Source organism: Rana temporaria, chromosome 1 (assembly GCF_905171775.1).
Source record: "Rana temporaria chromosome 1, aRanTem1.1, whole genome shotgun sequence".
NCBI classification, from domain to species: Eukaryota; Metazoa; Chordata; class Amphibia; order Anura; family Ranidae; genus Rana; species Rana temporaria.
Window position 1 is genome coordinate 6,928,495 of NC_053489.1, and position 15,713 is coordinate 6,944,207.

The following is a 15,713-nucleotide window of genomic DNA, read 5'->3' on the forward strand; positions in this document are numbered from 1 at the left end:
TTATATATATGTTTTTGGGGGATATTTATTATAGCAAAAAGTAAAAAATATTGAATTTTTTTCCAAAATTGTCGCTCTATTTTTGTTTATAGCGCAAAAAATAAAAACCGCAGAGGTGATCAAATACCACCAAAAGAAAGCTCTGTTTGTGGGGAAAAAAGGACGCCAATTTTGTTTTGGAGCCGCGTCGCACGACCGCGCAATTGTCTGTTAAAGCGACGCAGTGCCGAATTGTAAAAACGCCTTTGGGCATTTAGCAGCATATTGGTTATAAGTGGTTATGGAATCACGTACGGGTATGTGCCTGTCCCCAGCCGTGCCATTCTGCCGACGTATATCGGCGTTAGGCGGTCCTTAAGTGGTTAAACAGTGAAAAAATTAATAAAATAAGAAAACAAAAACATTTTTTTTAAAGCGCCCCGTCCCGACGAGCTCACACGCGGAAGCATACTTGAGTCGCGCCCGCATATGAAAACGGTGTTCAAACCACACAAGTGAGGTATCACTGCAATCGTTAAGAGTGAGAGCAATAATTCTAGCCCTAGACCTCCTCTGTAACTCAAAAGATGTAACCTATAGAATTTTTTAAATGTCGCCTATGGAGATTTTTAAGGGTAAAAGTTTGACGCCATTCCACGAGCGGGCGCAGTTTTGAAGTGTGACATGTTGGGTATCAATTTACTCGGCGTAACATTATCTTTCACAGTATAAAAAAAAATTGGGCTAATTTTACTGTTTACTGTTTTGTAAGACCGCTGCGCAAACACGGAGTGACAAAAAGTATTGCAATAACTGCCATTTTATTCTTTAGGGTGTTAGAAAGAAATATATATAATTTTTGGGGGTTCTAAGTAATTTTCTAGCAAAAATAAACCTGTTTTAAACTTGTAAACACAGATAGGTAGATTCACAAAGAGTTAGGTCGGCGTATCAGTAGATAAGCCGGCCTAACTCAGAATCTGCGCCGACCTAAGTTTAAGTGTATGCTCAAACAGAGATACGCTTAAACCTATCTAAGATACGACGGCCTGCGCCGTCCTATCTTAGGGTGCAATATTTAGGCTGGCCGCTAGGTGGCGCTTCCATTGCGGCCTGGGTAGAATATGTAAATTAGTTTCTACGTCGATTCACGAACGTACGCCCGGCCGCCGCAGTCGCTTTACGCCGTTTCCGTAAGGCATTAGCAGGCCTAAAGTTATTCCACCTATGAGGTGGAATAACAATGTTAAAGTATGGCCGGCGTTTCCCGCCGCAAGGTTTGAATTTTTTACGTCGTTTGCGTAAGTCGTCCGCGAATCGGGAGTTACGTCGTTTACGTCCACGTCGAAATCAATAGGCCTGTAAGGCGTACTTAGCCGCAATGCGCACTGGGAAGTGTAGGCGCCCGGCGCATGCGCAGTAGCCAAAAAACGTCAAGAACGTGAGGTCAAGCCTCATTGCCATTAAACACGCCCCCCTCCAACCCATTTGAATTAGGCGCCCTTGCGCCTGCCGCGTTTACACTACGCCGCCCAAAGTAAGGAGGTAAGTGCCTTGAGAATCATGTACTTGCCTCTCTTACTTAAGGCGGCGTGGTGTGAACACGCTAGGCTACGCCGTCTTAAAATTGCGCGCCCGGACCTGAATCTACACAAGAGTCTTAAAAACAGGCAAGGTCCTTAAGTGGTTAATACACAGACAGTAGCAGGAGACCACCAGTAACAGACTGTCCGGGTTCTAGATGGAACAGATGTGATCAGCTCTTTCAATGAACATGTATAGTTCATAATCAAACAAGCCAGGAATAGTCTTCATATATATCTTGAGGTATATTGTTGATAAATATTACTGTCCCATTTGTCATCCAAACCACATTCTCAGTGTCCATTAGTAGCTGTCCATCATGCCCCTAATAGACACAGGGGGCCGGATTCACGTAGAACCGCGTATCTTTGTGCGGGCGTTACGTATCCTATTTACGTTACGCCTCCGCAACTTTGTCAGGCAAGTGCCGTATTCTCAAACCAAAGTTACGGCGGCGTAGCGTAAATAGGCCAGCGTAAGCCCGCCTAATTCAAATGTGGAAGATGTGGGCGTGTGTTATGTAAATTTAATGTGACCCCCACGTAACTGACGCTTTTTACAAACGGCGCATGCGCCATCCGTGAAAGTATCCCAGTGCGCATGCTCAAAATTAACCCCCAAGCAGCCAATGCTTTCGACGTGAACGTAAATGACGCCCAGCCCTATTCGCGAACGACTTACGCAAATGACGTAAAACGTGAAAAATTTTACGCTGGCCCGATGTCCATACTTAACATTGGTACGCCTCATAGAGCAGGGGTAACTTTACGCCGGGAAAAGCCTAACGTAAACGGCGTATCTGTACTGCGTACGTTCGCTGATTTACATATTTCTAGGCGTAAATCAGCGTACACGCCCCTAGTGGCCAGCGTAAATATGCAGTTAAGATACGACGGGGTAAGAGACCTATGCCCGTCAAATCTAATACAAATCTATGTGTAACTGATTCTAAGCATCAGGCGCATAGATACGGACGGCTCGGACTCAGAGTTACGACGGCGTATCTGCAGATACGCCGGCGTAACTCGTACGAGAATCCGGGCCAGGGTGTCTTACACATAGGAGGTACATGGGGAGCTGAAGCAAGGGTTTCCCATCCTCTCCAAGGGCAGCTGGGTTCCACAGGCCCCCCACCCAAAGTGACTACCGTCACGGTATTCTGTCGTACGAGAATTTTCCTAAGTTGCGTAACCTCTTCACTTTCGATACGAGACCAGCATGCAACAAAAATGGACGAATATTCGCCTGATAATCTGATCGTGTATACAAGGCTTTACACAAAGCACAAAGAATTGGGTGCAGCTGTACATAGTAACCAATCAGCTTCTAACTTCAGCTTGTTCAATTAACCACTTCCATACCAGGCACTTACGCACCTTCCTGCCCAGGCCAATTTTCAGCTTTCAGCGCTGTCGCAATTTGAATGACAATTGCGCGGTCGTGCTACACTGTACCCAAACAAATTTTTTTATCATTTTGTTCCCACAAGTACAGCTTTCTTTTGGTGGTATTTGATCACCTCTGCGACTTTTTTATTTTTTGCGCAACAACTAAAAAAAGAGCCAACGTTTTTCTTTGTTTCTGTTAATTTATTTTGTAAATAAGTACCTTTTCTTCTTCAATGACGGGCACTGATATGGCTACACTGACGGGCACTGATATGGCTGCACTGACGGGCACTGATGGGCACCAATAAGGCGGCACTGATGGGCACTGATGATGGGCACTGATAAAAGGCACTGTTGGGCACTGATAGGTGGCACTGGTATGCTGCACTGATGGGCACTCATAGGCGGCACTGATGGGAACTCATAGCTGGCATTGATGGGTACTTATGGGTGGCACTGATAGGTGGCATGGACGGGCACTGATAACTGATAGGCACTCATAGCTGGCACTGATGGGTCCTTATTGGTGGCACTGATAGGTGGCATGGACGGGCACTGATGGGCATGGATGAGCACTGATGGACACTGGTGGGTGGCACTGATGACACTGGTGGGTGGCATTGCTGGGCATCACAAATTTTGTTTGTGCCATGATGGTGCCAGTCAGTGCCCATTTGTGGGCACTGATTGGCATATGTTATGCATACATTTGTACATGTGGATGTCCATGGGGACTTACCTGGCCATCCACATGTTGGGTGCTTCCCTGGTGGTCCTGGGCGGCATCCTGGTGGTCCAGTGTGGGCATCCGAGGGGGGGCTGCGCTGATAAGCAATGTCAGGAGAGCCGCCGATCAGCTCTCCTCTACTCGCGTCTGTCAGACGCGAGTGAGGAAGAGCCGATCAACGGCTCTTCCTGCTTACTTTGTGATCAGCCGTGATTGGACACGGCTGATCACGTGGTAAAGAGCCTCCGTCTGAGATTGGTGTTGCTGTGTGTCAGACTGAGACACCACACCACCGATCGCCGCGATGGTTGTTAGACGTCCAGTCAGGATAACACAGCAACTTCCCGGACGTCAATATGCTATTGACCGGGCGGGAAGTGGTTAATAACAATTAGCCCACGTTCACATTGCACCGATTTGACATGCGAATTGACATGTCAAATTGCAGCCTATTGCCGGCAAAGGCACTGTCTGCGCCGCAGACTTTGTGGTGCCACACCCATTCCTGCACTACTTCTGGCGACTTCGGGAGGGATTTCAATAGACATCTGTGCATGAACATTTCCTATGGTACAAGTTCACATCAATGCGTTTTGCGGGCGGTGCGTTTTTGGAAAGGGTCGAGGCTTTTTTTTTTTTTGTGCGGCTACCCGGGGGCGAGGTAGAAGACAGGAGCGAGAAAAGGTGGCACTGGGAAAGATGGCAAATGGAAAAAGAAAATATGGACAGCCGCGCTCAAAAAACCTTGATGGTTGTCTTTATTTAAAAAAGGAAAAATGCACTACAAGTCACAGCACACTACAAGGGAGAAAAACAGTTGACGCGTTTCGCACTATAAATTAGTGCTTAATCATAGCTATGATTAAGCACTCATTTATAGTGCGAAACGCTAAGCTTCCTTCTGTGATCTGGCGCCATCTTGTGGTGGCCGTTGGCATGACAAGTAAACCAGCAATCCAGCAATTCTAATGGAGCTTCCCCAGTGTTTTCACTGTCATCTCCTTCCCTCTCATTAGAACCCCCAAACATTATATATATTTTTTATTCTAACCCCCTAGAGAATAAAATGGCGGTCGTTGCAATACTTTCTGTCACACTGTATTTGCGCAGCAGTCTTACAAGTGTACTTTTTTGGGAAAAAAAATACACTTTTTTTAATTAAAAAATAAGACAACAGTAAAGTTAGCCCAATTTTTTTTTATATTGTCAAAGATGATGCTACGCCGAGTAAATTGATACCCAACACGTCACGCTTCAAAATTGCGTCCGCTCGTGGAATGGCGACAAACTTTTACCCTTTAAAATGTCCATAGGCGAAGTTTTCTACAGGTTGCATGTTTTGAGTTACAGAGGAGGTCTAGGGCTAGAATTATTGCTCTCGCTCCAACGATCGCAGCGACACCTCACTTGTGTGGTTTGAATACCGTTTACATATGCGGGCGCTGCTCACGTATGCGTTCGCTTCTGCACGCAAGCTCGGCGCGACTGGGCGCGTTTTCTGGCTCCTAACTTTTTTAGCTGGCTCCTAGATTCAAAGCAAATTTGTCAAGCCCTGATCATATAATATTTTTCTTTTCTATTTGTTTTAGATGGAAGGCCGAAAAACCAAGAGCTTGGATGGATTATAATCAGCAACATTACCTATGAAATGTTAACTTCCTCTGTTCATGGGGAAGCTTTATGCTTAGATGATATAACTATAATGGAACTATATAACTATGATTTTTAATTTTTTGTATCTCTATATAGAGAATGTGATTAGAAAATGTAACCAAAACCATATCTGATATACAGAGCTGGGCGTATTTTATACAAAGTAACCAACTGTATTATGTTTAGAAAATATCTTCTTTAACCACTTGACGACCGAGGACGTCCATGGACGTCCTTGACTTTGTGCGGTGATATCTGAATGATGGGGGCAGCTACAGGCATCATTCAGATATCACCGTCTTCAGCCGCCGATTCTGTGCACGATAAGAATGATCAAAGCGGCAGTTCCGCCGCTTTATTGTTCTTATGGGCAGCGGGAGGGGACAACCCCCCCCCTCCCGCCGTCATCCGGTGCTTCTCCGGGCTCTCCCTTGCCACCGGGGGCCCGGAGAGCGAATCGGCCGGCGCTGGCTGGGGAAGCATAGAGATGACTGATGACCAGATGGTCACCAGTCATCTCTATGACCGTCGGAGGTCCGGGCGTAACGTTATGACGTTACGCCCGGTACCCAGAAGTAAACAAATCCGCAATCGCGGCTGTCGGCATTAGATCGGTGAATTTTTTTCACAATCTAATGCTTGTAAGCCTGGAGGAGAGATGTCTTATTGACCCCACATCTCTCCATAAAGAGGACCTGTCACAGTGATTCCTATTACAAGGGATGTTTGCATTTTTTTTTAAACGCCCCTGTCCCCGGTAGCTCGCGCCCAGAAGAGAACACGCATGCAAGTCCCGCCCACATATGTAAACACCGTTCAAACCCCACATGTGAGGTATCGTCGTGTGCGTTAGAGCGTGTGCAACAATACTAGCACTAGACCTCCTCTGTAACTCGAAAATAGTAACCTGTAAAAAAAAAATAAGGCGTCGCCTATGGAGATTTTTAAGTACCGAAGTTTGGTGTCATTCCATGAGTGTGCGCAATTTTAAAGTGTGACATGTTAGATATCTATTTACTCGGCGTAACATCATCTTTTACATTATATACAAAAAAAAAAAATGGGTTAACTTTACTGTTTTGTTGTTTTTTTTAATCCATGAAACCGTTTCTTTTCCCCAAAAAATGCGTTTGAAAAATTATTGCGCAAATACCCTGCGAGACAAAAAGTTGCAATGACCGCCATTTTATTCCCTAGGGTGTCTGCTAAAAAAAATATATATAATGTTTGGGGGTTCGGATTAATTTTCTAGCAAAAAAATTGTGATTTTTACATGAAGGAGAGAAGTGCCAAAATTGGCCCGGTTGTCAAGTGGTTAATACTCTGCTCAAATATTATGTCTTTGTAGAATTAATCATTCAGTAGTTAGTAAATACAAGAATAGTCAACTAAATAATGGCTGTATTATGTGTTAGTTGTTTAGGTATTTTTTGCTTCGATTTTGATGCTGTGTATTTTCTACAATAATTTTTATTTTTTTTGTAAATAGCAAAAACATACAAATAAATAATTGCATTTTGCTACTTTCTTTATTTGTTCTCTCTTTTTATTGTGCAAAGGTAGTTTTATCAGCTTCCAGCCCTAGCTCTAACTAGTAGCCCTACAATACGTTACTGTTGTTGGACACTAGAGTATACATTTTGTTTAATAAAAATCTTACAAATACGTAGCTAATGAAAAAGGAAGGGCTCCCCAATGGGGTTTTTAGGCAGCAAAAAATATATAGAAAATTACAGAGGCATACCAAATGTTGTAAAAAAGTAGAAAAAATATTTAATAAGTAGAAACTTGTAAAACAATGAGCTCTGGTACAGTTTACACTGGGAACATATACATGTGAAATATTGCACCAAATTGCATGACCCTAATCAACATGAATGGTTGATCTTCGAGTCAAGTTGTTTCTGACGCGTTTCGACCCCCACATATGGGTCTTCTTCGGAGGAAAAAGTATATGATGCAAGCTATAACAGAAAATAAATATATAATAGTAAGACACATAATACACAGTGCAGTTTAGGTACAGGTGGGTAGATTTAGAGTATGTAGTTACCAACTCACAGTTTGTTTTTTAGTTGTGTTTGGACCAGAGTAAAGTTAGAATCCTGAGGACCCCTGGTTGCTTGTCTCCATGAGGATGGTTGGCACCCCCAAACTGGCCTCAGCGATGCCCCACATGAATGGCCTGCAGGGACCCACAGTATAGTTGGGAAGGATACAAGGGGTCCAGCCAGAGAAGCCGGGCCGGACAGGTGGAGGGGGAGCCCAGCAGAGCAATTGCCAAAGTGATGCCTATTTAGAGATTCAAATGTAAGGTGGTTTTAATACCAAAAAATTTATATTTAAGGTATAGAAATTAACGTATTATGCAGGTAGATGGCGCTAGACATGCACACAAAGCCCATTTTAACCACTTCCTTACTGGGCACTTAAACTCCTTCCTGACCAGAGGACTTTTTGCGATTCGGCACTGCGTCGCTTTAACTGACAATTGCGCGGTCGTGCGACGTGGCTCCCAAACAAAATTAACGTCCTTTTTTCCCCACAAATAGAGCTTTCTTTTGGTGGTATTTGATCACCTCTGCGGTTTTTATTTTTTGCGCTATAAACAAAAATAGAGCGACAATTTTGGAAAAAAAAAAATATTTTTACTTGTTGCTATAATAAATAGCTCAATTTTTTTTTTTTTTACGTTTTTTTTTATCCTCAGTCTAGGCCGATACGTATTCTACATATTTTTAGTAAAAAAAAAAAAAAAAAAAAAAATCGCAATAAGCGACTGGTTTGCGCAAAAGTTATAGCGCCTACAAAATAAGGGACAGAATTATTATTATTTTTTATTTTTTTTACTAGAAATGGCGGCGATCTGCGATTTTTATTGGGACTGCGACGTTATGGCGGACACATCGGACACTTTTGACACATTTTTGGCGCCATTCACATTTATACTGCAATCAGTGCTATAAATATGCACTAATTACTGTATAAATGTGACTGGCAGGGAAGGGGTTAACACTAGGGGGTGAGGAAGGGGTTAAATGTGTATCCTAATTAGTGTTCTAACTGTGGGGGAAGGGGGGTGACTGGGGGAGGTGACCGATCTGTGTCTCTATGTACAAGAGACACAGATCGGTCTCCTCTCTCCCCTGACAGCACCGCTGTCTGCGAGACCCGGGAATGAGAGATGATCTCATATGTAAACATATGAGATCATCTCTCATTGGCCGCACAGATCGCCTAGGAAACGGCCGCTCCGATTGGCCGTTCACGGCGATCTGTGACTGGCTGTGTCCAAGGGACACGGCCAGCACAGCAGTTCCCCGCTGCGCGCTCGGGAGCGCGCGCGGGGAACGCGAAAAGGGGCGGCCGTAAAAACACGGCCTCCCAGAGAAGTAGAGCCACCCTGCGGCCGTATATAGTCGTACGGCCGTCGGGAAGTGGTTAATAATGTACATGGGAAATGAACGTATAATATGTCATAGAAGTTTAATTAAAATTAATGAAGATATGCACAAAATATAATATATATTGTGTAAACGTCATGAATTGAGATTAATAAGTTATCAATTCAAAGGAAACGTGATAAGATGCGTGTGTAGCAAAGCATTGAAAATTGCAGTGTGAAACTAGGTATAGGTTAAAATACTAAGAGTGAATAAATATTATATGTTGGAGTGAAATAGAGGGTACAAAATATAAATGAGTATGTGTGGTTTATATCTACAAATAAGGAAATAAGGAGCAACAAATAAAATGTGAAGTGGAAATTGTAAGTGATAATAATAAATAAATAAGTAAATGAGTAAACGGTGGTAAATAAATAAATATTGGGTTATTAAATAGAATAAAATGTGTGGACGTGTATAAAGAAAATGAATTCATGTGTAGTAAAAATATATTGCATGAGTGAGAAATAATTAAATATTGGGAAGTACCAATGATATCAAAGATATATGGGAAAAAGAAAAAGTGAGAGGTAATGAAAATACCTGATTAGATATTAGAGTATAAGTATGAAGGCGATCTCCAGAGAGGGCATAAATAAGCGTATCTGGAGAAAGAAGTTATTAATATTATTGTAAGTTATAATGTTCATATAGTAGGCATAAAGAGGATAGCTTTGTGCAGGTTGAAAGTATAACCTTACCCTATGCATGGAGATGGGATCACAGACAGGTGTGAGCTAAACACCCAGTCTGTTTAAATGTGTGTGTGTCAGGTGCCATAGATTTGGCAATCACTAATTGGCAATGGAGTGCTCTGCTCGGGACATCCCTCCCCACCTGAGAGTCCGCCCCCTCTCTCTCCCCCAGCTGGAACAAGGAGCCAGGGTCAATGACCCTCCCAGCTGTGGGTCTCTCGGTGTCAGCAAGGGAGGATTCCCCAGCCCTCTGCTGCGATCGCGAGCGCGCCGGTGACGTCACGCGCACGCGCAGTGCGCACGTGCGCGCGCGGGACGCCCACGGCGCTCGGGAACGTCACTGACGCCGTCAGTGGGGAGGAAACATCCCCACAGTGGCGAGGATATCGCCATCTTGTGGAGAGTAAAGAGAGCAGGGAGCCCTGTGTCTCCCCCTCCCCACTGAGAGGCCATGGAGGAAGCACAAAAGAGGTACCTGGCGGGGAGGCGCCACCCAACGGAGCTGTACCAAGGTCCTACAGGGAAAGAGATTTATAAAATAAAAATTAGCACATAATGTATACAAAAATAAATAGTACTGAGAATGGAAATTGTATGCCTATTACAGCAAGAAAAATAATTATTTACAGCCAAATAAACAATTATTGACAATAAGTACCATTAGGTGTATATAGAAGCCATATTAACCACTTGCCGACCGCGCACCGTCGAAATACGTCCACAAGGTGGCTCTGCTGGGCGAGAGCACGTAATATGACGTCCTCTCTCACAGCCGCCACTAGGGGGCGCGCGCGCCCCCCGCTTGCCCCCGACTCCCGTGCGTGTGCCCGGCGGGCGCGATCGCCGCCGGGCACACACGATCGCTCGGTACAGAGCGGGGACCGGGAGCTGTGTGTGTAAACACACAGCTCCCGGTCCTGTCAGCAGGGGAAATGCTGATCTTCGGTTCATACAATGTATGAACAGAAGATCAGTGTTTCCCCTAGTGAGGCCACCCCCCCCCAGTAAGAACACACCCATGCATACTTAACCCCTTCCCTGCCCCCTAGTGTTAACCCCTTCACTGCCAGTGGCATTTTTATAGTAATCCAATGCATTTTTATAGCACTGATCGCTATAAAAATGCCAATGGTCCCAAAAATGTGTCAAAAGTGTCCGAAGTGTCCGCCATAATGTCGCAATACCGAAAAAAAAAATCGCTGATCGCTGCCATTACTAGTAAAAAAAATATAATAAAAATGACATAAAAATACCCCCTATTTTGTAAACGCTATAACTTTTGCGCAAACCAATCAATAAACGCTTATTGCGATTTTTTTTTACGAAAAATATGTAGAAGAAAACGTATCGGCCTAAACTGAGGAAAAAAAATGTTTTTTTATATATTTTTGGGGGATATTTATTATAGCAAAATGTAAAAAATATTCATTTTTTTCAAAATTGGCGCTCTATTTTTGTTTATAGCGCAAAAACTAAAAACCGCAGAGGTGATCAAATACCACCAAAAGAAAGCTCTATTTGTGGGAAAAAAAGGACGCCAATTTTGTTTGGGAGCCACGTCGCACGACCGCGCAATTGTCTGTTAAAGCGACGCAGTCCCGAATCGCAAAAAGTACTCTGGTCTTTGGGCAGCAATATGGTCCGGGGGTTAAGTGGTTAAATATATGGTTATAGAAATTTCATGAGCATTGACAGTGCAGCTGTGGGTTGATAAGCAATATGCTTAGTCATTTTACTAAGGGCGTTTGTACTTAAAGAAATACAGGGATAAATAGGTATTCAGGGTGACAAGTCGGAGCTCAAGAGCGAGAGAGGGAATTTATAATTATATATATAGTGCATAAAATGTGCACAAAGGGTATGAATGTATTCATAATACATTTGTTCTAATAATGATAGCATCAGTAGAGTAAATGTGGGAACTCAGCAGAGAAATACAAGGGTTTATTGGGTTTTTCCCGAGGTGAAACCTTTTAAAAAAGGGACAAATGAGAGTGTATCGTTCAGGCCTGGTGGCTGGGTAGCCCCAAGCCTGAAGATCCATTTTTGTTCTCGCTGTAATAGGATTTTTATTCCAGTCGCCTCCCCGATCGGGAATCAAAACACGGTCGAGGGCGGCGAATGTGACATGTGGTACATGATAGTTATGAAAAAGGGCAACATGCCTACCTATAGGAAGGTAGATGTTCCCAATGTCCATGCTATACTTGTGTTTGGATATTCGTTTCCAAAGCTCCTGTTTGGTTTTGCCTATATAATAGGCTCCACATTCACACTCCATGAGGTATACCACTCCGCGTGTGCGGCAATTGACAAAATATATGGGTTTAAAGGTCTCTCCATTCGGGAGGCCAAAGATTTTCTCTCACCTCATCAAGGGACAACATGAGCAGTGTCCGCATTGGAATGTACCCAACAGCGGACAGTGTAAATTCTCATGTGTGGCCTCTTTGAACTCGCTAGAATCCAGAAGATCCCTGATAGACAAAGCCCGCCTATGTACAATGGATGGGTATGTGGTGATGAAAGGGTTGATTTTAGGGTCGTCGGTTAGAATCGTCCAATGCTTCTGTATTATGTTTTTTATGGCCTTGTGTTGCAAGGAATAGCGGAAGATTGGCCTGGTGGTCTCAGATTTAGGCCCCTTTCAGACTGGGGCGGGAGCCGCGGTGGCGGTATAACGCCGCTAAAAGTAGCGGCGCTATACTGCCGGGATTGCCGTGGAAATCAGCCGCTAGCGGTGCGGTATTAACCCCCGCTAGCGGCCGATAAAGGGTTAATACCACCCGCAATGCGCCTATATAGAGGCGCATTGCGGGCGGTATTGCCGCGGTTTCCCATTGTTTTCAATGGGAAGGAGCGGTGAAAGAGCGGTATACACGCCGCTCCTCTCACCGCTCCAAAGATGCTGCTGACAGGAGATTTTTTTGTCTCCCGCCAGCGCATCGCCTCAGTGTGAAAGCCCTTCGGCTTTCACATTGAGGTAGCTGGGCAGGAGTTTTTCAGGCGGGATAGCAGCGCTATTTTTAGCGCTGTACCGCCTGAAAAACTCCTCAATGTGAAAGGGGCCTTAGGGTCAGTTAGAGTTTTCTTTTTTGATAGAAGATCATTTCTTAGTTGGATAGAGGTTTTATTGTAGGCTCTGCGCAAGCAGTTTCTACTGTATCCTCTAGCCAGAAGTCTTATCTGGAGTTTGTCTGCCTCTTCTCTGAAGAGCAAGTCGGTTGAGCAGTTGCGGCGTAGCCGCAAGTACTGCCCATAAGGGATGGAACTTTTTAAAGAGACTGGGTGATGACTGTCAAAATGTAAAATTGTGTTGCCGGCTGTGGCTTTCCGAAACAGAGTACTACATAGGTGTCTGTCGGAATCAATGAACAGTTTTACATCAATGTCAGTGACGTTCCCGAGATTTTTTTCAACTTAGAAGTACAGTGGAACCTCGGATTGCGAGTAACGCGGATAACGATCCTTTCACAATACGAGCGCTGTACTTCCTAAAATCCTAACTCAGTTTGCGAGTGTGGTCTCACAAAACGAGCATTATTCAGGCCAAAGCGGTGTGCAGTACCACGTTTGACCCGAGGTGGGGAGCCGAACGACGCCATTCGGAAATGCACGGAAAGGCCCGAGCACAGCTGGGCTGACCTCAGCAAATCTCGGAAACTGAGTCTTTCCAAGGTCAGCCAAACTATCCTCGGTCCTTTCCGGCCATTTACGATGCTTTCCGGCGCCCCCTCCGCATGCAGTATTGCATACCATTGAAGTCAATGCGGAACAAGTTATTTTCGTTTCCATTGACTTCAATGGGGAAACTCGCTTTGATATGTGAGTGCTTTGGATTACGAGAATTCTCCTGGAATAGATTATGCTCGTAATCCGAGGTTCCACTGTACATTGCCATCTATAGATAGACTATTAGGACTGGCCTCATATAATTGATGAAGGTTCCAATAAACATGACTTCACTTAAACAACTCATTTGGGAATTAGAAAACAAGGCACAGATGGGGGATTGAACCCATGAACCCATGATCTTACGCCCCCCCCCCCCCCCCCCCAAAGTTTAGCACCAGCCACCGCGGTATAAAAAGAAATAGCAAACACGATAAGTTACATTACAGGTTATTTTCATGATTAACAGCCACAAGTCTCTAAGACACACCCAGAGGTGTTCAGGACGCAAAAGCTTTGTGGTTCAGGGTGAACTTATTTCCTCACAATTGGAGGAAATTCATGTCATCAGAGACACAAGGCACAGTAATGTGGTCCACTCACTATTCACAAATGTTTATAATACTCAGTACATTGGGATTAGAGAAACAGGCACAGATGGGGATTGAACCCATGATCTTTGGATTACGAGACCAACGCCTTACCACTTGGCCACTGCGCCCTCTGTAGTTCATTGGTTGTCACAAGTTGTATTTGGTATTTGTATATATGACAATACAATGTGAATTTTCCATCTATTGTGTGATTCCACACATGATATGTAGTAAAATTCTATTACTGAAAAAGATAAGAAATGTGGGGGGGAGGGGTTATAGACACACAAGTATCACACAGAGGATGTCCCTGTATCTGTGAAGTTATTTTCTTACAGAGAAGGGGAGTAGGGGAGAAGAGGAGTAGGGGAGAAGAGGAGTAGGGGAGTAGGGGAGTAGAGGAGTAGGGGAGAAGGGGAGTAGGGGAGAAGAGGAGTAGGTGAGTAGGGGAGAAGAGAAGTAGGTGAGTAGGGGAGAAGAGGAGTAAAAGAGTAGGGGAGAAGAGGAGTAGAGGAGTAGGGGAGTAGAGGAGTAGGTGAGTAGGGGAGAAGGGGAGTAGGGGAGAAGAGGAGTAGGGGAGTAGAGGAGTAGAGGAGTAGGGGAGAAGAGGAGTAGGTGAGTAGGGGAGAAGGGGAGTAGGGGAGAAGAGGAGTAGGTGAGTAGGGGAGAAGAGGAGTAGGGGAGAAGAGGAGTAAAAGAGTAGGGGAGAAGAGAAGTAGGGGAGTAGGGGAGAAGAGGAGTAGGGGAGAAGAGGAGTAGAGGAGAAGAGGAGAAGTGGAGTAGGGGAGAAGAGGAGTAGAGGAGTAGGGGAGAAGAGGAGTAGGGGAGAATGGGAGAAGAGGAGTAGGGGAGAAGAGGAGTAGAGGAGAAGAGGAGAAGAGGAGTAGAGGAGAAGAGGAGAAGAGGAGTAGGGGAGAAGTGGAGTAGGGGAGAAGAGGAGTAGAGGATAAGCGGAGAAGTGGAGTAGGGGAGAAGAGGAGTAGAGGAGTAGGGGAGAAGAGGAGTAGGGAAGAAGGGGAGAAGAGGAGTAGGGGAGAAGAGGAGTAGGGGAGAAGAGGAGTAGAGGAGAAGAGGAGTAGGGTTGAAGAGGAGAAGAGGAGTAGGGGAGAAGAGGAGTAGGGGAGAAGAGGAGTAGAGGAGAAGAGGAGAAGAGGAGTAGGGGAGAAGGGGAGAAGAGGAGTAGGGGAGAAGAGGAGTAGGGGAGAAGGGGAGTAGGGTAGAAGGGGAGTAGGGGAGAAGAGGAGTAGGGGAGTAGGGGAGAAGAGGAGTAGGGGAGAAGAGGAGTAGGGGAGAAGAGGAGTAGGGGAGTAGGGGAGAAGAGGAGTAGAGGAGAAGAGGAGTAGGGAAGTAGGGGAGAAGAGGAGTAATATGTCACCCTGTGAAAATGTAATGTTTCTTAAGTGGAAAAAAGATGTGCTGACAACATTTTGTACATGTGGATCAAAGGTAATTTAGCATCAACTATCACCCCTAGATTTTTCAATTTAGACTCAAGTACAGTGCGACATCTATAGACTATTAGGACTGGCCTTACATAATTGATGGGGGTGCCAATAAACACAAGTTCACCTAATAATCAATTATGCTAGGTATTACAGAATGAGGCATAGCTGGGGATCTTTGGATTACGAGACCAACGCCTTACCACTTGGCCACTGCGCCCTCTATAGGGCAATTTTTTAAAGGTCCCAGAGGTCCCCATGGCCCCCAGATGGCAACCCCCCCCTTTTTTTTATAAAATTGTATTTATTTTTTATTTTTTTTATTAAAGGGCCCAGAGGTCCCCAGGGACAACTCCCCCGTTTTTTTATAAAAATATTTTTTGTTTCTTATGCCCCGGATGGCAAACCCCCCCTTTTTTTTCTATAAACATTTTTTTTATTAAAGAACCCTGGATGCCTACCACCCCTTTTTTATTGTAAGGGGCCCAGAGCAGAAGTCCCAATGGCAACCCCCCCAATTCGTGCCTCCACCTC

At 44.7% G+C, this 15,713-nt stretch overlaps 1 protein-coding gene, 1 long non-coding RNA gene and 1 other non-coding gene across 3 annotated transcripts in view; 1 reads left to right on the plus strand and 2 right to left on the minus strand.

Moving 5' to 3' along the window:
* LOC120924009 overlaps positions 1–15,713 on the plus strand; it is a 742,797-nt gene that overhangs the window by 576,200 nt on the left and 150,884 nt on the right. The window lies entirely within an intron of this gene.
* Positions 7,399–9,499, minus strand: LOC120924331. Its single transcript, XR_005746357.1, has 3 exons — positions 9,479–9,499; positions 9,321–9,382; positions 7,399–7,623 (listed from the first exon to the last, which is right to left on the minus strand). It is a non-coding gene; the product is annotated as an uncharacterized LOC120924331 (long non-coding RNA).
* Positions 13,794–13,865, minus strand: TRNAT-CGU. Its single transcript has one exon. It is a non-coding gene; the product is annotated as a tRNA-Thr (tRNA).